This window comes from Strigops habroptila, chromosome 1 (genome assembly GCF_004027225.2).
Source record: "Strigops habroptila isolate Jane chromosome 1, bStrHab1.2.pri, whole genome shotgun sequence".
Lineage (NCBI taxonomy): Eukaryota > Metazoa > Chordata > Aves > Psittaciformes > Psittacidae > Strigops > Strigops habroptila.
The window spans coordinates 61,935,540-61,956,213 of record NC_044277.2 but is presented as its reverse complement, the minus strand read 5'-3'; the positions used below and the strand labels follow the sequence as shown (position 1 = coordinate 61,956,213).

At 46.6% G+C, this 20,674-nt stretch overlaps 1 long non-coding RNA gene across 1 annotated transcript; it reads right to left on the bottom strand.

Annotated features, from left to right (window-relative positions):
* Nucleotides 1–4,121: 4,121 nt before the first annotated feature.
* Nucleotides 4,122–19,761, bottom strand: LOC115609376. The gene is made up of 3 exons (XR_003991843.1): nt 19,559–19,761; nt 16,041–16,043; nt 4,122–4,132 (listed from the first exon to the last, which is right to left on the bottom strand). It is a non-coding gene; the product is annotated as an uncharacterized LOC115609376 (long non-coding RNA).
* Nucleotides 19,762–20,674: the final 913 nt, after the last annotated feature.

Sequence of the window (20,674 nt, the reverse complement as noted above, 5' to 3'; positions counted from 1 at the left end):
CCGCGTCATTGACGCAAGCGGCGTTGCTAAATATAGCCGCCGGGCTCCGTGCGGGGCGATCGGGATCGCGCGGGGGAGGGGGCGGAGCCGGAGCCCATTGAGCGGCGGCGGCGGCGGCGGGGCGGGCGCGCGCGCGCGCGCGAGAGAGCGGCGCTATTTTTGGGTTTCCCCCCCCTACCCCCCCCCACTCCGGTTGTGATCCGGCCAAACCAAATATAGATGCGGGCGGGTATTTATAGCGCCGGCGAAGTCCCATTGTCGTGGGGCCACGGCCCCGCCCGCGCCAGGCTTCCTCTGCGCAGGGGGTGGCGTACGGGGACGCGGGGACCCCGGCTGCCCCCCGCGACTCTCCCTCCGGAGGGGCCCGGCCGCTGGAGGAGGTGCGCCGGCCCCGGCTTCCCTCCACCCCGTAAAAAAAGGAACCCCAAAAGTCACGTCGGGGCGCACTTGGCGGCTGGGCTCCCCCTGCGCCGGGTCGGGGCGATTCTCTCGGTGCAGCGTGCGCTGCTTTCACTCCTTAGCCCATCCCATCCCATCCCTGCCCTCCCCCCGGCGAATCACTTGACATTCCCGAGCGGCGACCAAACACGCGCTGCGGGGGGCGGCAGTGGCTGTGTGCCTGCAGCCAGGCTACCCCCGCCCTGCCCGGGTGCGGGACACGCGTGGAAGCGCAGGGTGTTTCCGCGGCGGGGATGCCCCGCTCGGCCGCGGCGGGGATACCCCCTGCCTGACGCAACGGAGCGGAGCAGGGGCGGCGGCGGGCGCGCATAGCTCGGCGGTGACCTCATGGCAGAAGCGGCGCTGGTTGGGAGTCCTCCCCGTGCCCCCCCCCGCCTCCAAACCAACCCCCCTTTTCCCACCCCATCTTCCCCCCCCCTCCCCCCCCCCCCCCCCCCCCCCCCCGTCTGTTGAGTAAGCGCCGGGAGAAGTGAAAATGCCATGACGGGCCGGTGCGCTCATCCCCGGTGCTGACTCGCCGCGAGGAGGGAGATTCCCTTTGATGCCGCTGCCGCTGTGGGCGGCCGAGGGCAGGGGAGGAGAGAGGGTGGCACTTTCCACCCGCCGCTCACCCCGGGCACCGGCCCCGGTAAAAATACTACTCTTTCCATGCTGTCATTTCTCCTTTGCATCTCGGCCTCTCTGCTGGGAAAGGGACCCCACCGCCCGGGTCCCCCCCTCCGAGGGGGGTCTCCCCTCGGGGTACAAAGTCCCACTGCCACCCCAAAACTCGCAGCCCCGCACTGAGAGCGTGTGTGTGTGCACAAAGTTTCGGTACCGCGTGGACGGTCCTAGAAACCGTATCGTGTGTGTCCCTTCTCCCCCTCTTCCCCCCCTTCCCGCGGGTACTCCGTGCAACTTCGCAGCTTCCTCGAGCTGTTCCTGTCTCCCACGACGTGAAAATATCGTCATGCAAGAAGGCTAAAAAAAAACCCAACCCACCCCAAACCCCAAACCGGCGGCAAGAGTGTTTTGAAAGCCTTTAAAATAATCTTGGAGGTGCTATTTAAGGAGCCTCTACACAGGAAACGGGATATTTGGAGAAAATGGTTAGAAAGTGGCGTTGAGAGCGCTACGCGCTTCAGGGAGATGTGGGTGCTGTACAGAGAGCTGGGCACTCATTGCCGCCCGCCTGCCCGAATGCAGCAGTTTCCTCCAAGGAGAACAGCACGGTTGGCTATTCTCCAATTATTTATGAAATGAGAGGTCACTCACTAAACGCTGTGTGCTTCCCAAGCGGCCAAAAGGAAGTCCTTCGTGCAAGGAGCTCCCAGTCTAAGCATAAACACCGGGGCGGAGGGCGAGATAAGGGGACAGGAACAACACAAGGCGAATTGTCTAACTGGTGTGTACACGTTGGCTGAATTTGCTGGTGGTGGTGGGACAGGAGTGAGGGCCAGAAGGATGTCATTCCTGGGGCTTATTGGATAAGTTGGGACAATCAAACCAGGCACCAGAGGCTGTGCAACGAGAGGAGGGAGACTGTAGCAATGGGGAGGAGGCCTTGGGAGAAATAAAGCTCCAAGAGGTGGGAAAGGCAGGGACATTTGGTGGGTGATGCCAGAGTTGGGAAGACTGAAGGTTACGCGGGGGCACTGGGAGCAAACGGTGTGGAGAGTCTGGCTAAGGGGTTCGTTTCCAGTGCTCACCCATACATTTGCATTTATGGCCAAATAACTCAATGATAACTCCTTATTAGAATTTGCAGTTGACTTCTCCAAGACTAGAGCTTGTGCAGTGCAGGCCAGTCTTTAGGTTAAATTTCTCTGACCAAGGCAATGAAAGTATCACTGGTTTTAGGCTTTTACTGAAGAATTCAAATGCCTAAGTCAAAAAATGCAACCCAGAAACCCTGACCAGCTGCCATCTATCTGTAGGTACCTAAGTTCAACAGTGCAATAGAAGCGCTGTTTGGATGGTCACCTAGTCCAACCTCCTACTCAAAGAGTATCCCACTGTATTACTTACAAATAGGTTTAAACCACGACACCTGTCTTCATGTAAGATGTAGAAACCAACTGTTCCTCCGCCTAAATGCCGCCTTCTAGGAAACCCCCAAAAGAGGAGTAAGTTGGTGCACCCAAATTACACGATAGCACAGTAGTTTCAGTACCTGCACACAGAAAATAGGACATCCACATTCACATAGTTTTGTCTGGGGCAAGGGGGCAAGGGTGGGGATGGGGAGAGTCAACCTACATTCCCCACCTCCCAGGAGATTGCTGTAATCGCTGCATCATTCTGGGTGGCATCTCACCCACCCGTTTGAAGTGGTGAAACTGCTTTCAGACTTATGTCAAGCACTGAAGCCTAGTGCTTCAGGCTGTCTGCTGGAATGGAGGAGATCTGCTTATCCATTCCTGCTCCAAGGACGGCTTGTGTTATTTTACGTTAAACACCTACAGTACAAAAATACTGCCGTGGCCTTACCTGAACTTACTTTCTTGCCTGATTAGTCCCTTCCCATTGAGCACGATTTGTATAGTAAAAGCTCCCTTTCCTTTCCGTACCTTCCTACACAACCAGTAAGCTGGTGATGAGGCCATTGTCTCAGGTAACAGTCGGTGTGGATTTAAGTCTCTTTAAGCAGAAAAAGGAACTGAATGCCAGATCTTCTGTTTTCTAAGGAGTGCTGTAATTGACAAAGGTACAGAGTCAACAGAAGGTAGCACCCATCTTCTTCCAGCTGTGTCTTTGAAAAAGCTCATAGGTGAGCAGTTTCAAGATACGGCCTGATACCCTGAGACTTCCTGCAGCCCTAAGCTACATATCCTTGCTTCAGAGGGGTGGGATTTGGAATGTGGCCCCTGTCAGCTTGTTACAGGTAGTCTGTTTTGTGCGCTTGTCTCACAAGCATGCAAACAATTGGGTGATTAACTGGGATTTCTGGATTTCTTTCTGGCAATGGGGCACTAAAGAAAACACTGCAGTTTTTAATTTGGTCACCTAAAACCTTGTTGGATTTAGGTCTGAGCCAAAATTCTACCCTTCAGAGGTCTCCTGCCATCTGGAAAATAAATGTAATGGGTTCTGGTGCTGATCAAGGTGACTAAAGTCTTGAAAATGGGATATGATCCTGCTCAAAATGACACCTAGCTGAGCGTGGATAGCCTGGAACAGCAGCTGTGCCTCAACTGCCTTACATGGTTGGGCCAGCAAGTTTCTCTATGCGAGGCAACAAGCTACAATAGGTAGTCAAGACACGCAGTTTATCACCTCTGTGTTTCTAGACTTAAAGAGGAACTCATCCCACCTCCTCTGCTTGAAAGATGCCCAAGTCATACAGAGGTCATGGCAGGAGAGAGGGGAAGGCCTAGCTTAATCTTTGGTGGTGTGTTTGGCAGAGTACCCCCTGCCAAAACTGAGTCCTGGTCTTGACTAAATTAAGTCCCAGTTTAATCTAGCCTGCCATCATATTTTTACAGTCAAAAGTTTCTGTTTTTTTTTCCCAACTAGTTAAAGAAATGGTCGGGTGGTTTATGCTCAGATTTTCCAAATGACTATAATTGGATCGAGGCCATGCATTGGAAATTTTTGCCCCAAAGGAAGAAATTTTGAGAAAGATTCAAATGATTCAAACCCAGTCTTTTATGAATGCTAGAAATATGTGCAGTATGCTTTGTTCACAATAGCTCTGTTTTCCCAGACAGAAGCTCCACCAACTGGTGGAATTGCCCTGGAATTCTGCAATACCACAGATGGGGAGGCTTGAATATTCCTGGACTGACTGAGCCTGTTCACTTTGCCTGGCTTGTAAGACAATAGGCGATTCTTTCTTGCTTGTGGAGATCCAAAATTAAAAGTAAAGGAGGTTGCATACTAACCAAAGGAGCGACTGCCTTTCAGAGAAACCCACAGACCAAACTGTGATCATATTAAGTGGAGGGGCTGTTGAGAGTATAATTCCTGCTGCCCACGTAAGAGCTGATTAGGACTGGGAGAAGCCAGGACCAGACAAGGTTCAGACATGCAAACATAGCAGATTATTAAATAAGGAGATGAAGGAGCATTCAGAGGGATCTTAATTTAAGTACATTAATTATGCAATAATGCAGCAGCTTTAAACTGGATTTATCATGGATGCAAAAGAACTACATTCCGCATTGGCCTCGAATCTTTCAGATGGACAATCTTATTTCATTGTGTTCACTTAAGGAAAAATCAGATAAAGGCGAAAAAAAAGCTCAAGCTCATCTCGTCCTGGGCAAAGATCTTGAAGAGTGTAATATTTATTAGAGAGATGGATTTTAATGAAGGATCAAGGCTGTGGGGCTAGTTTATAAACCCCAAAAGTTAATATTTTTTCCCCTCTACCATATAATTAATAAAATAATAGCAATTATCATTATTATTTTCTAAGTTCTTTTCCCATGGCTTCCTTCTGAGCCCTTCATTTCTAAATTTAATTCTTGACTGGATTGTCAATCTCTGTTCCTAAGAAGGAGTCTCTTTACTTACCACATGGAGAACTACAGAAATGCAACTGTATCATTTTAAGGAAAATAATCATTTATACCAGATAGTCATCAAGGCTTGTTCATCAGGCGCTGCCATTCTGGCAGACTAATACTTTCTGTTCGTGTTGACAGAGGATACCTCCTCAAAAGCATCAACTTGTTATTTATTTACTTTTCCTAACATCTTTCTATGAGCAGAACCTTTCACATTCCATTTGTTGTTATTACCTCGTCTTTCCGGTTACCCTGTTTGTTTTACTCTTAATGATCTCCAGACCATCAACTGATGTTACCAGCCATTGCGTTTCATTTAATGTCTCTCTCACGTCTGCTTGGACTGCCTTTTCTTTCCTTCCTACTATTTCCCTGTCTGTTTCTCTCCCTTCTCACTACTGTGCTATCCAAACCACCCATTTCCAAAAGTTCCTCAGCTGGGGTAGGGCAACAGGTTCAAGGAGAGTTGGGAGAGTCCACCTGCCAAGGCAACCAACCATCAAGTTTTGCTTTTTTCTTCCTCTCTGTCCTGGCTTGTGCCTTTGCGCAGCTCCATTTACCTCTGCCTGCGTTTTTTCCCCCATCTGTAAAGTTACAACAGGGGATTTAGGAAGTAAAGGCACAGAAATGAAAGTTAATGACTGTTACTGTTTATGTCTTACTAATGCACAAGGCCTTGGACCCCCCGATGGAAACGATTCCTTTTTTCTTGTATAAAGAAAGGAATAATTTACCCGAGAAGATCTGGTCTGTTTCTTTCAAGCTTGTCACATCTTAAAGATCAGAAGTGGGCTCTAATATCACATCACAGGTTAAGAGAGTTTAAGCATCAGCTTTCTTCAATTATGTCTAAGCCTTCTGGCACCTCTGAATCAGCTGAGATGCACTGTTAGAGTGAACTGATGAAGTCAGTTCCATTTCTGTCCCCCGCACTGTATATGAAAGACCAGGTATGCTCTGGTCTATGTGGTGTATGCTCTCTAGGCCTGAACTTATGGCCCTAGCTCAAATGAGCTCAGAGTCTAGTCTTTGGGTTGTGAAAATCATCTTGAAATCCAAACTCGAGTGAAACCAGCAAGTCATGACTGCCAGAGCCTGTAGTGGGTTGGAAATGTCATACCTGGAGCTGTGTTATGCATGCTCCTCTGTGCAGCCCTCTGGAGATGGCAGGAGTGAGCAGTGCCAAAACAAACTTACGGACAAAAGGAGCAAAGTGCGCTGAGCGCAGGTGTGCTGCTGTTGGACCAGCTTAGGTGTCATGGTTTAAGCCGGCAGGTAGCTAAACACCATGCAGCCGATCGCTCACTCCCCCTGCCGCCCCAGTGGGACGGGGGAAAGAACTGGGGGAAAAAAGTAGGTGGGTTGAGATAAGGACAGTTTAATAGGACAGAAACAGAAGGGATGATGATGATGATGATGATAATATTAATAATAGTAATAATAGTAATTATAGTATACAAAACTAGTGATGCACAATGCAATTGCTCACCCCTCGCTGACCGGTGCCCAGTCAGATCCTGAGCAGTGGTGCCCAGCCAGCTTTCCTCCCAGTTTATATACTGAGCATGACACCATACGGTGTGGAATATCCCTTTGGTCGGTTGGGTTCAGCTGTCCTGGCTGTGTCCCCTCCCAGCTCCTTGTGCACCCCCAGCCTGCTCACTGGTAGGGTGGTGAGGAGCAGAAAAGTCCTTGACTTGGTGTAAGCACTGCTCAGCAACAACTGAAACATCGGTGTGTTATCAACATTATTCTCATTGTAAATCCAAACCACAGCACTGTACGAGCTACTAGGAAGAAAATTAACTCTATCCCAGCTGAAACCAGGTCATAAGGGAAGCTGGGCTGTTCGTCTTCCACCAAAGAGGAGGAGCCCGCTCACATTTCTGCAGGAAAAGCTGTGAGAGAGGCAAAGGAAAATGCTATTGCCTCATGCTCTTCAGGAAAGACACATTTCAAATGTCTTGGAAAGTTGATCTTGAAAGTTAAAGTGAAAGAGAAGCTGAAATCCTGACTTTGTTCACTCCTGTTTCAAGGAGCCAAGGAACTTGACAGGCTCATCTGATTGTAATTACACGCTACACAAAAACTCACAGGTGGAGTGCTACGAGAGGCAGTGATGTGGTTCAAATAGCAAAATTTCGAAACATCAAGAAGAGAAAGTCAAAACCTAAATGCAAAAGTCTAAATGCAGCTTTAGAAAACAACCATCGCTGCTTTTGGGACACCTACAGCAGAGAGAGATCCAAAATCACAGAAGGGCTGCGTGTTTCAGTGACGGAGACGAGGGGGAGAATCGACAAGGAAGAGAGATTCCACGTCTCATCTCCTGCTTGCTTAAGTTATCCTCCCCTGAGTGCTCGGGCTTCGCAGAGGCAAACAGGAAGCACCGCGGTGGAACTGAAAACCAGCGGAGCTGCTCGCCGCAGGAGGTGCATGTGCTTTTCTAGCAAAGGGACCTCCCCATTTTCAGAGAAGCGGAGTCGTAATACATTCCCTCTAATTCCCGTGACACCGACAGAAAACACCAGCAAGTGCCTCTGCAAAGACTAAAGTCAGCATCCTTCTGCACAGTGTTGGCTGACCTCAATACTCTGCCATGCAGGACGGGAACTGGAACGTAGTGCAGCAAGGGAATTAGTGTTTGAACAATCTCCTCCGGGTTTTTTTACTAGGATATTTTTGTTGGTTTGTTTTTTTAAGAAATATGTTGGGGATGATGAGGCAAAAGTTTTGTCATGTTCCAGTTAAATTTGGCAGTGGAAACTAATACATAGTTAGAAGTTCCGGGACATTTCAAACACAAATTTCATTCCCATTTTCTCTTGCCTTCACCAAAGCTTTCAAGTGCTGAGTGCCAGAGCTCTGGTGCTTTCACCCTACCAAAATTCCCCACCGATTATCCCACATGCAATGGGGGAAAATAACCTTCCTGCCACCTGTCCTGAATGAGAAATCTTTTATTATAATAAAATTATTTCCCTGTTGTGTTTGGGTTTTTTTGTTGTTGTTGTTATGAAATAGTAACTTAAATTTGCAGTATTTGTACCCTTAAGAGTTTAGGCAATTCCCTTTATTTTCCATGCTGCTGCTCTTTAAATTAAGACAAATGCTATCCTGTTTTCAATAGATAGATAACACCGCCGAACCCCTCGTTTTTATCCTTCATGCTACCTTTCCCAAGCATGGCATTTTCCAATGACAAGGACCCGAATCGGTACCACGAATAGGCCTGTATTAAAAATTATGTCACTGCACGATCACTTCCTTTCCACCTCTTCAACCGGCCTTTTAATGGCTTTGCCGTATGACCAACATTTCTGGAGGGCTCCACGTTCCCCGCAGGCTCTCTGGCGCGTCCATTAAACCCTGTTAATTTTTCATCCGCCTTGATAAGCGTGCGAGAGGAGCTTTTAGGTGTTGAAACCTCGCCACCGTGGCTCCCCCAGCTACCTAACCGAGGTCCACTCGCTCCCACAGCCGGCACCGAAGCCGCGCCCGGTGAACGGGTGAGTGACCCCCCCAAGCATGATGCCGCTTTGCTTTAACCTCCTTTTAAGCCCAGTTTAGCAGAGACCTTCCCTATAAACTCCTTTATGGCTGCATTTCGCGGGGCTCACCAGCGCTACAGCGCTTTACCCTGGGGATGGGGGGGGACACACGATGACACGACCTCAGGCGGGAGAGCCCCCCCCCAGTACCCCTCCCCGCCCCGGTGGTGGCGGCGGCCCCGCGGGCAGGTGACGGCGGGCTGCTGCACGCGCGCCCGGTCCCGTGACGCCGCCGCGCGCGCGCCCAGCTGAGCGCCGCGTGACGGCGGACGCGGCGCCAACAGGTGTCCCCGCGCGCTGCCGGGACCGCCGGGGCACCCCTTCCCGCGCGCGCGCCCCCCCCCCCCGCCCCTGCCGTGACCCGGGTCTAGCGCGGAGAAGGTCCCCCCGGGGCACGCAGGCTCCCGCCCCCAGAGCGGGAGGGGAAACTCGGCGGAGCCTCTTCGCAACTTTGGGGACTTGACGGGACTTATCGCTGCGCTAAGCGGCAGACACCGCTGCCCACACAGCCGCGGCTCGGCAGCCCGGCGGCCGCCGTCAGCTCCGGCACCTTGCCGCGGCATGGCCTCGCTCTGCCCTCACGGGCGGGGTGGCGCGGGGGGAAAGGGGAAGAGGCGTTCAGAAGCTGCCGCCGGGGCCCACGCGCCGTACGGGAGGAGCGCGCCCGGCCGGGGCTCTGTGGCACAGCGGCACGACCAGCCCCGGGCGGCTACTCGGCTTCCCAGAAGCCGGCTCGTACGCTTTTATTTTCCGTGGGGTTTTTCCCGGGGAGGGGCGCGGGGGGGGGGGAATGTTGGATGAGGAGCGGGAATCCCCCGCCCGACGCCTCGGCCGCAGCCCCGCGCCACCCCCGTCGCGTCCTGCCCGGCTTCCCCCGCTCCCCGCTAAGGGGGGGGGGGGCGGCGGCGGCTGTAAAGGGGAAAGGGGGCGTGGCCTGGCGTGGCCCCGCCCACCGCAGCGCGTGCGGGTGTCAAACAAGCGGCGCGCGCGCCTCCTCTCTCTTCCCCCCCTCCGCCTTCTACCGGCTATAAATAGCTCTCGCCGTGCGTGTGTCACGTTCCCATTACGTACGCCTTACGCTGACGCACGGGGGCGGTGCGCTCCGTGACGTCAGCACGTATCCGGCCAATCTATAAATAAACTTCCGGCGGCGGGTGCCAGGGGTGGGCGCGGGCCGTGGTGCTACCGCCGCCGCTTCTCGGAGCTTCCCCTCGGGAGCTGCCGGCCCACATCGCCCCGATGACCGCTGCCTCGTTTTCTCTGCGCGGCGGCGCCGCGGGGGGCGGCTGGTGCTGCGGAGGGGAGCCCCCGCCGGCTGTGAGGGGGTCGGGAGGGCGCGCTGTGTGCGGCTTAATTGCGCACTCGTAACCAGCTGTAACGGGGTTGTGGGTCAGGCCGCGGCGGAGGCGCGGCGTCGTGGAAGGGTGTGCCCGCGGCGGTGCGTGAGGCTCTTCTCGGTTAGGGAGGGAGGGAGGGAGAGAGAGGGTCAGCCCCCTCCCGGTGCCCGCGCCTCGGCCCCGCTGGGCAGGGGAGCTGCGTGTCGAAGGGCACCTCATCTCCTGCGAGGGGCGAAGTGCGTTCCAGCAGCAGGTGATGGGGCTTTTTCTCACCCTCACCCGGCTGCGTGGCAAGGCCTGAGCTGTGGCAGTTTGCAGCCACGTGTTTTAAGTTACTGTTTGTCTTCGTGTTGATTGCGAGTTGGTGTTTCAGTAGTTGCTCTGCAGTTGGCCCGAGTCTGTGTGCAGTAGAGATGGAGTGTGCAGCAGAAATGGTAACATCAGTGATCTTGCTCCTCTCCTTCTAGTCTGAGACAGATCCCAGATGGGGTTTTAGGGAATACATATATACTTTATCTTGTTAGAAATATGGTTAATGTATTCCTTGCTACAAAACAGGTGTCTCACAGGCTTGGCTTAGCTGCAGCCATCTCCTAGGCAGTGCTCTTTTGGATCCCTTCAGGTCAAAGAGGGGTGTGAATGTCACTCTCTCACAGCTTGGGCAAGTGCTCTACCCACTAGTCTGCTGTAAAAGTGGCTGCGACGGCTGGCCTCAATGTCATCAGTGTGCATTAGGCCCCTCAGGGCAAGGGGTGTAGCAAGATAATTCATTTTGCAAGCAGCTGTGCTGGCTGAAGATGCAAGTCTTCCCCCAGTGACTTTCTGCCTTTTCCTCTGCCAGAGCTGCCGCCCCCACGGCTCTTGAGCTAATGTTGGATAAGTGAGCAGCTGGATCAACTGCACTAATTTTGCCAGAAGTACACTAGGGAGGGTTGTTATGATTGTTCCTCTGATACTGGTAGATGTTTGGGCTTGGTTAGCAATGGCACACATCACTGAGATACCTGCCTGTTGCTTTAGACACTTAGACAACTTTCTTGTGAGTACGTGGTATTTCTGGGGTTCAGGTGGGTAGGCAAATGCTTGGGCCAGTCTAGATGTCAGTACCTCTGGATCTGTTCGCAGCAGTACTAGATGCCTGAGTAACCTCTTGGTGAAAGAGGAGGCAGCGGGTTTGGTTCTGGTGTTTGGGCATCTCACTTGCATCCTGAATTTACAGGACTAAGTTTAAAGATAGACCTGCTTGACTGGCTGAACAACCTGTTGAAAAACAATTCTACAAAAATAAATTCTAGTACTTAAACTTTTGCTAGCTAAATTATTACCTAGCTTTAGTTTTAAGCTTCCTGGTTAGGGGATCATCACAGTTATTGGTCATCTCATGCCTCTTATTTGCTTGCACCAATGTGTGTTTTTCTTTCGAGGAGTCTTTGCAAAGGAATAACAAAGTAAATGTAAATAGCAGTAACTATTGTAACAGTAAGTAACGTAAATCTTGTAGTGCTTGGGCTTTCAGGAAACCAAGCCACTTTAGTCTAATGTGGTATTTTTGTACTTAATTTTGTAGGTCAACATCTAAAACTTGATTGGTTTGCTTAAATTATAAATTACCTGGTGCTATGCTTTTCCTGTGCTTTTATATCAAAGGAATTACACTAACAAATATTCTCCTACTAAGAGTAATAACCAGTTCAGTGATTCAGGATTTCCACTGTGTTCCGTGCATTTGAGGAGTTTTGTAAGTATTTTCTAGCCCTGGTAGAGTAGACAAGTTCATTTCTGTCTTCAGATAAAGTGAAAATTTTACAAGTAGCGGTAGGATGAATCATGATACTTGTCATTCCTAATCTTTCTTCAGCTTTCTAGGGCATATTGGACATAGTAATTTCTCAGAGGTGTTGGAGCATTTCAGTATCTTGCAGGTTTTTGGAGGTATACTTTTCTCTGATTTACATGGTCTCCTGGAACATCATACAGAGACTGTCAGCTTTGTGGGGAGTTCAGATTTGATGGTAATACCAGCTTCAGTTCTCAAGGAAGATGGCTTGCTGCTTCGGTAACTTCATTCTCTGAGAGAAACTCTGTGGTTCTGCAGTTGCTTTATCTGTAAGGTTTGTAGTTTGCTGGAGAGTTTTCCTAGAAAGCACAGTGGCGGCATAGGTGAGCTGGAACTGGGAGCAGTTTCATTACCTGTGACAGATTTCCTCTGATGTTTTTCACATCACAGTAGGATAGATTGCCTGCGACATTATCAGTGGGATGGCTGGTGTCTTTGCCTTTACCTAGTCACTCACAAAATATGAATTCCAAGCCATTGGCAGCTGTTTAGAGGCAGGTGAAAAGAATGAAAGGATTTGCCTATGAACAAGCTCTCAGACTAACTCGCTTTTCTCAAAGTGGTGGAGTTGAGTCACAGCGCTGTCTTTTCAGGAGAAGTTGACTTAGTATTTCCGCCCTGTGATGTTTCAAAGACAACTCTCTATGGGAGAGCTATTGTACAGTATCACTTGTGGGCAAATTGAGATCTTTAGATGTATTTGACCAAAAAGATTGTTAACAAGCTTCCATTAGACTGATCTTGAGCTTTTTGTTGAGGAGCCTTGTGTCATTTATTGCCTAAAGGCCTCCTGCAGGGATCAGGTGTTTTACTTGTTGGTCATTTAAGGGTTTTTGATAGCAAAAGCGCTTAGCTGTGCAGTCAACTCTCTTCCCATGGGAATAAAGAGTTGGGACACTCAACAGTGGGCTGAGGAAAGCTGACTTTAACACTGTGTCACTTCTCAATGCTGGGTCCCAAGGCTTTGAATTAAGGAGGATGAAAAAGGTGGGCAGTAGAGGTCATCTTGGTAGGGCCCAACCTAAAACAAAAATGACTTCTCTAGTTCACGTACACAGGTAGTAATTCTACCAGTGTAGTGGCTTGTTTGAATAGAAGACAAGTTAAAACAAAACAAAGCAGAGAGAATGAATATGGCACAAAGCTGTAATGGCTTTGTAGGGTACGGTAATGAAGCAAAAAACCTAGTTTCCTTTATAGTTGTCTCCCCAGGCTTAATTCTCTTAATTCTCAATGCTGGGAATAAATGTCCTCTACCGTGGTGCTGTCTGTGATCAGGCTAATTGATGGTGTTTCTGTCATTGTAAATGGTAAAAATAACACTCGGATCACAAGAAAATCTGATATTAATGTGACAATATTGTACATTCAGTACTTCACAAAAAAAATCATGCCTTTCTGGAATATCTTTTTTAAAGGTTTGCTCTCTATCTTCAGGTAGAGTTGGAGACTTTTGTCAGTGAAATCACTCCAGTCTGTTTTACAGAATTCAGTGTGTCTTTTCTGAATAAGAAAAACAAAAGCATTCTATTAATTTTGTGATGTTGTCTGGGAGCAGCTTTGCTAACGTTTATCTTGAGCAAATTCTTGTTGCTTCTTTTCCAGAAATGTTTCATTTGTTGAAGTGAAGAAAATTAAGTTAGAAAAACATGTTTGGACGGAATATAACAACGTGCATGATTATATTAAAATTTGGTTTTAAAAAAGTAAAAAGTGTTGGTACAGTTCTTGAATATGATTGTAACAATGCTGTGTGCAAGGGTTCCATGTTCTAAAAAAGCTTTAATTGGCATTGTTTTCCTTGTTCCCTTCTTTTTCTTTTCATAAAAAGCAAAAATGGGCTAACTTCATGGTTTGAGTGGGACATCGTAAGCAGAAGAGCACAAGATAATGTGATTTGTTAATGTCAACCTTCAGCTTGCGTGTGTGGTCACACTTAAAAACGCCCTTCTTGGTTTCTCTGCCTTCTGTTCTTCTTTTCAGTCTAATCTCTCTTCTGCCTTATCCCTGTAGAGTTTCCAGTCTCTGGTTTGGGTCTCCTTCCTCCCACAGTAGGCCAGTTCTGGACTTTCTCGTTTCACACTTCCCTAATTGACTAGTTTTGTTTGCTTGGGGTTTTTTTGGTATTAAAAATAAGGACTGATTTGCTGGCTTTCTAGGGTTTTAATAAAATTTGTATTTACTTGTTTTCCCCCAAGCCGGTTGTCTTGTGGAAGAAGTGCTAATGAAACCTGCTAATGTCTAAAGCATGCAGCTTTTTCTTGTGCTACTTTCAGCCTTTTTCTAAACATTTTTTGACATCTGGTTTTCATTATGCACTCTTCTGCTATTGACTTTGTCATTCAGAACTGACTTCAGTCATGAATAGAAACTAAAAAGGAGTTTTGCTGTGGGATCTGGCATGTAACTGAGACAGAGCTACTTATGTATGATGAGATTTGTGCATGCCTTTCCTTATGATGGTGTCTTCTACTAGTGAGTTGAACTTCTCTTTCCTGCTTAATTGGTCTGTAGCTGGCTCAGCGTTCCATGGCAAAGCCAAGACTTTTGTGCTGGGAAGGAGATGCAAGTCTGAGACATGATCTCTCTTATTTGAGGAAAAGAGTCTGCCTTTAATATTCTTAAGGCCTCTAGAGCCATAGAGTGGTAAGTAGTCATGGAGGACTGGTAACTGCTTTCCATTTCTCATTCCCCAAGGTGACTGGAAGTATTTGGAAGTATGTGAGGAGAGGCAATGTGCTCTTTGTGGGAGGGATGATGGCTACTGTCATGCTAGCCCTTTTAATTCTGTGGGTCAAAGTGATTAGATATTGCATGCTTTCTCAGAATTTCTTTACAGAAATGGACTTGGATGAGTTTATTGCTTTCTTTCAATTACTTCAATACTTAAAAAGTGCACAATGTGCTTAATTAGCACTGCCTGTGCTTTAGTTGTGGAAGAAGTGCTACAAAAGGAATGAAAGATAGAAATAACCAGTGCAGCCATCTGCAGAATGCTTTAATTTCATTTGAATTTCCTTGGTCAATGATAGGGAAAAGCTAGAAAATGGGTGATTGAGGCTTTAAGTGATTGTTCTTGGCTGTGATCATTGGGACACTGAGCCAGTTATTGGTGGAGATGGTTGGGTAGACGAAGGGTGGTTGAACAAGGTAAATGATTTGGCAATTGTTGTTGCTAGAACTTGGGCTGATAAAATGGGAGGAATGGAAGGTAAGATGTCTTGGTAATATTGGAGAAGATCTCTTACAGGTCATAGAGGCTGGAGTAAGTGCATTGGGAGACTTTTTCTAAGACTCAGAGGAAAGTATGAAAATGCCATACTGAAGTTCTGCAACTTGAAGAAAGACTGATTTAGAGCTTAGTTTTGCAAAATTCTGCAATGTACACAAAACATTGTTAACCTCTGCTTCCGAGTGAAGCTTGAATTGCCCTTGTAGAAAAATCAGTTTGTGCATCCTGGTATAATAATTGCAAATGTGAAAGCGTACATGCAAGCTCACATCTTTACATGAGCAGTGAATGTTGTCTTCTTGAAAACTGTCCTAATTGTTTCTTAAAACTGAAGAAGGAGTTAAGTATTAAGCTAAAATAAATTCTTGGCTGAACAGCGTGTGGGATTCAGTAGAGTCATGGATGCATAATTGTACAGATTTATTTATATTTAAACAGTTTCCTGAATTCAGATTGTGCCTCTCGCTTGTATAAATACTGAACCACTCCCTCCCCCCTTAATTTCACAATAACTTTAGAAGCTGCGAATCCTTGTGCTCTAGTTGGCTACTGACTTTTAGTAGCCAGTCATATGGTATAGATTTGCAAAGCTGACGCAAAATGGAGCAATTCATCTCCTCTGTAATACAGGCTGCTGAAAGCCTATCACCCTGAAGCTCTGCTCATTGCACTGTAACCCCGCTGAGTACCAAGACAAGTTCAAGGTTTTGGTTTTGGTCTTAGACTTTACAATGCTTGATGGCGATGGCCCAAGCCGCCTGAGGGAACACCTTCTGCAGTCACGGCTGCTCATGACAGCTGCATTCCACTGGAACAATGGCATTGTTGGCAAAATGGGGAATGAATGGGAGAGACAAACTGCTTCTGCAGCTAGCCCACAACTGAGGGATTCATTCCTGGAACACATCAGAATGACTATAAACCTCCCTGTCCTCGGAATTAAGTGTAAAATTCACTTGCTTCGATCTCTTATTTTCCACAATGACCAAGGGGAAAAAAAAATAAAATCCCTAAGGTATAGACAGGGATGATCTCATTTCTTTTTAAAAAGCCCAAATATACTAATGTATGTAAAAGTACAGAAAAACTGGTGTACATTTTGTCCACTATTCCTGTGGAGTTTTTGCACAGGACTGCCTCATGACTCCTGTCCTCAGAACTTTCACTCTGCTGGCCAGCAGTAGAAATGCTACTTAGGCTTTTCTGGGTGAGAAAAAATCCCAATCAAAGAGGAGACAATAGAAAGCCAAGCGGAAAAGCAACACAGAAGAATGTTTCTAAAGCTTCTAAAACTTTAGCTTCTTTTTTTTTTTTTTTCCTTCCCTCCTTCCTCTGCACATCTATTCTTAATGTATTTTTTTTATCCCAATTTACAGACATGTTATTGATTGTTGAAATACAACACTAAAATTTATGAACTGTTGCAGGAGTGTTGCAACTGTTCTTGGGACAAGAACCTCACTGATCTGTTATAGCTTGCATTTGAATGGGAGTAAAGTGATAAATAGCAGGGAGAAAATACCCACTGTAATTTTTTCCAGGAAAAGTATTGGACAATGTTGATGGCCCATCTGGCTGTTGTAGTCCTTTTGCTCGATAGTTATATTTTGGGCATGAGCCTAAAGAAACTGTAAATCTGTTCTGAAATAGCTAACAAATGGCTCAGTCTTCAACAACAGAAGTCCATGGAATCATGGGTGTCATTAGAGGGTGACTAGAGACCGAGTGTCTGGAGTGCCAAAGGAAGCTGGTGGGTGTCAGGTTCAGAACAAGAGGAGGTGGTTCTTTGCACAGTGTGTCGTAAGCTCCAAAATTCCTCGCCCGAGGACATGACAAATACTAGAAACTTGCCTGGGTCCAAGGAGGCAGCCGCATGGAAAAGCAAGCCATTGAGAGTAGCTGTAAAGACACAGCGTGCAAACTTGGGAATCACTAAGAATGGAGACTCTTCCAGGGATGTGTTCTGATGCTGCTGCCTAAGTATCTTTTTTTAGTCACTATTGCACAGAATGCTTGGTTAGGGGGATCACTGATCTGACACCATGCAGCTGTCTCTGTATTTTTACATTTAAAAGCCGTCTGAGGAGAATGGAGGGGATGACAAAGCTTTCGCAGAAATCAAAACTCAAGCTGGCTGTAAAGCAGTGCAGAAAATGTTGCAGTTCTGCCTGACTGAGTGAGAAAATGGCAGATGAAATTCAGAATTGATAAGTGCAAAATAGTGCACATGGAGAAAAACAACTCATTATACTTACACAGTGATGTGCTCTAAGTTACCTGTTATCTCTCAGGAAGGATCCTGGACTCATTGTGAATAGTTCTGTGACACTGTCAGCTTGATACCCAGTGGAGGTCAAAAAAGCAAGCAGAACAATGTTAGGAAGGGGTAGAAAGAGCAAAAAGGCAAAAAAAGAACCAAAACACCCCAAAACTTATCAGGCTGTTGTATGAATCCATGCAGATCTTGAAAACTGCATGGATTTTGGGTCACCTTATCAAAACGAAGATAGAGTAGAATTTGGAAGAAACTCAGCTAAAAGAACAAGGATTATTGGAATGGTTTTCATACAAGGATTGGAAAGTTTTTCACCTTAAATAGTAGATTTCAGGGGAGAGGGGTTGAATATGATAGCTCTATGCATAAGGATAAGTGGTGGACAGGAGGGCATGGAGCAAATAATGCCTTTCTTGGTATTAAACAGTAAAGGAAAATGAAGTCTTCAGGATGCAAGTTTAAAAACAAGCAAGAAGAGGTACTTTTAAAGGAAAAAAATTGCAAGCAAATAATTACATTGTGGCATTTGTTCCTGCAGGTGGTTCAAATAAACAGGTTAAAGCAGTGATAGACAAATTAGAGGGACAGAGGTCCACCAAGGACTACTAAACACCAAGGTGGTGGTGCTGCCTCTGGTTCATGAAGACCCTAAAATGCCTGCAGCTAAAAGGGGATGGTGCTGTGCTTCTCCTGAAGTAGTCAGTGTGGGCCATGGTCAGGGACCACAGAGTCAGTGATATGATGGCCTGACATAGCGAGTGTGCCTTACATTCTCAGCCCTGGCAGTAGTCACTGTGGTGATTTGGAGTGTGGCTTTTAGCAGATGAAACATCTTGTTCACAGGACGTGGTGTGTGCACGTAACGGTTGAGGAAAGGAAGGAAAGCTTTGTTCCTGAATATAAAAAGATGGAAATGATTGAGATTCGGTGTAAAATCATATAGAAGACTGTGGCCTGCTCTGTTGCCTGCTACATGCTAATTTGATGGGTGGTTATAGTATCAAAATGTTTATAAGCTTTCAGTAGGCTGTGGAAGATGATCCATGGGGTGATCCGAGGGCACGTAGTCAAAGAATGTTTTGCAGTTTCTCATTCCTCACTGCAAAGCCTTTCCCCCCTCCCCGAGTTTGTGTTAGTGGGAGATTTTTCAGCCAAGTACCAATTTCTTCAAGACATTTAGAGACACAGGAGATGGTGCTGTCTAAATTCAAGGTAGTGAAGATCAAGAGTTGGATATTGTCTGTGTTTTGGCGATACTGTAGCCAAAGCTCCCTTACCAGTTCTCCAGGATGCTTTACAGGAGCCACTTGTGTATGCGGAAGAGCAGCTGGTCTTAACAGCTGTGAGAATGAGTCCAGGGGTGGAGGGTACGTATTTTCATCCCTGAAGCCTTTAAAAAGCAAGACAGGAATGAAAAAGTTGTTTTTACTGAACTTTCTGTGTTTGTTAACTTTATGGACTTGGGGGAAGAACATAACTACCAAGACAGTCTTTTGAATACCTATATGTAGAGTATGTCAGATGCATTTGCTGGGCCACAGTCTAATAATAAGAAATGTACAGAGTTACTGTTTATTACCTCTTCAAGACTGAATCACACTGGAAGTGAAAGAAAACTATTCCTTCCAATCTTTGTTTGGGATTTTTTGTTTGTCTTTTTTTTTATATTTTTTTTTAAATAACACCCTGTAGAAAGCAAGTGAGGTAATGCTGAAATACATGTTTTCTTGTGCCAGTCTTCTCAGCATCTGTTACAAAATACCAAGAAGTTGTCCTGTGGAAAATGTTTCCTGAATCAGACTGAAGGCAATAATAGAAATTCTGTGGTTAAAACTTCTGCCTATGGCAAAGCTCGGAGTATTGCTGCTCCAACTCCCATCCTCAAAAAAAGCACGGTGATTAGATAATGAGGGGAATAGTCCATACAAGGAACAAAGGTGCTCCATGCAAGTGTACCAGTTTTTACAATTCATGATCAATGCAAAGTGATACTTAACTCTTAAAAATAATAATAAAATCTTGTATATGTGTGCTTGTTTGAGTAATTTCTTCATGTTACTGGACTGAATTTATTTTTGCTGTACTCACAGTGTTACTCTCATCTCCTGTAGCTAGGTCTTTGCTGGGGGCTGTAAGTGTTCATTTTACAGTTAGATGAGTGAAGTTGAAGGCCCAGAAGAAATGTGCAGTAGTGGAAGAAAGAGCAAATTTAAGTCTGTGAGAGTTGTCTTTGTGGTTTTGTGGTCCGTGTGTCCACTAATGCTTTGGGGGTTGGGGAAAGGCTCCAAAATTTGAAACAACTTATTTAGACTCTTTATGTATATAAAATAAAACCCCTAAAACCTGTTCACTTCATGGAAGCTAACAGTTTATAGACTCTGCACATTTATTCATGCGTGGACTAGAGTTCTTTCAAGAAACCGTTTAGTGTATGTTTGACCAAATTTAATTATGCTGGACCAATAGGATCCATATAAGCCTGCTTTCCTGCAGTGCTAAGGAAGTTATGAACTGGTAAGAAAGCTGGTGTTCTGCTCAGATATCACGCCATGAGTCACTAATTCTTCATTATTAAAACAGTGGAACTATTCCTCTCCTAAGAAATTAGCCAGTTCTCTTCTATTAGTAGCTTTTATGGATTTGGTTGGTAGAGAGGTCAGACATGCTGGTCTTTGTGTCCCAGGATCCCTCCTCAAGCCATTAAAAATTGTTCATGTTCAGTATGTGACATTTCCAGAAGCCAAAATGGACTGAAATGACAGGTTGCATGGCAGACACGACAGTTCTATGATTTGAGGAAAAGTTCCTTTATGTTTTTGGTATTGTCCTGACGTGCTGTCATACAGAATTCAGCTGACTTCAGGTTTCTGTCCTAGCATTCAAATTCCACTGGCCTCATAAACAGTTTCATCCCTGATAGCAATGACTTCTGTCAATAACTGTATTATGCTGTAATTAAAATAGTGCAAAACCTCCCTACAATCCAAACCAACAAACAAATCCAAAAGAGAGCTTGTGAAAGACCCAGGTCCCTTTTCATAGAGCTCATTTTGGTAGTCAGCATGTTGAGGAAGGAGAATGTGTATTAACCTTACGGCATTCTGAACTTACCTGTAAAATGGATTTATTTAGTGAAAGTTGTCTTTGCTGATCCTTCACGTGCAACTCTACCATTCTTTTTTTTGAAATTTGAAGCACAAAGGACTATGAAGTTGTTGAGTCCTTTCTGCAGAGGCAAAGAATCAAAGATGTGATGTGCATTTGGACACAGGCACTTGGCATCCATGACTCTAACACTTTCTCTTTCTTTGGTCTGCTTGCTCCTTTATGGTTTGGTGAGCTTGTTCCCCCTTTCCTCCCAATTCTGTGTGGGGCAGGAGTGTGTCAGCAGAATTGGTTTTCCCTGATACTCTCCTAAACAGAACTTCTGGAAGGGGAACCTTCTGTTTCAGGGCTCTAATGCATCACTAGTGTGATGTCCTGCCGGTGCATT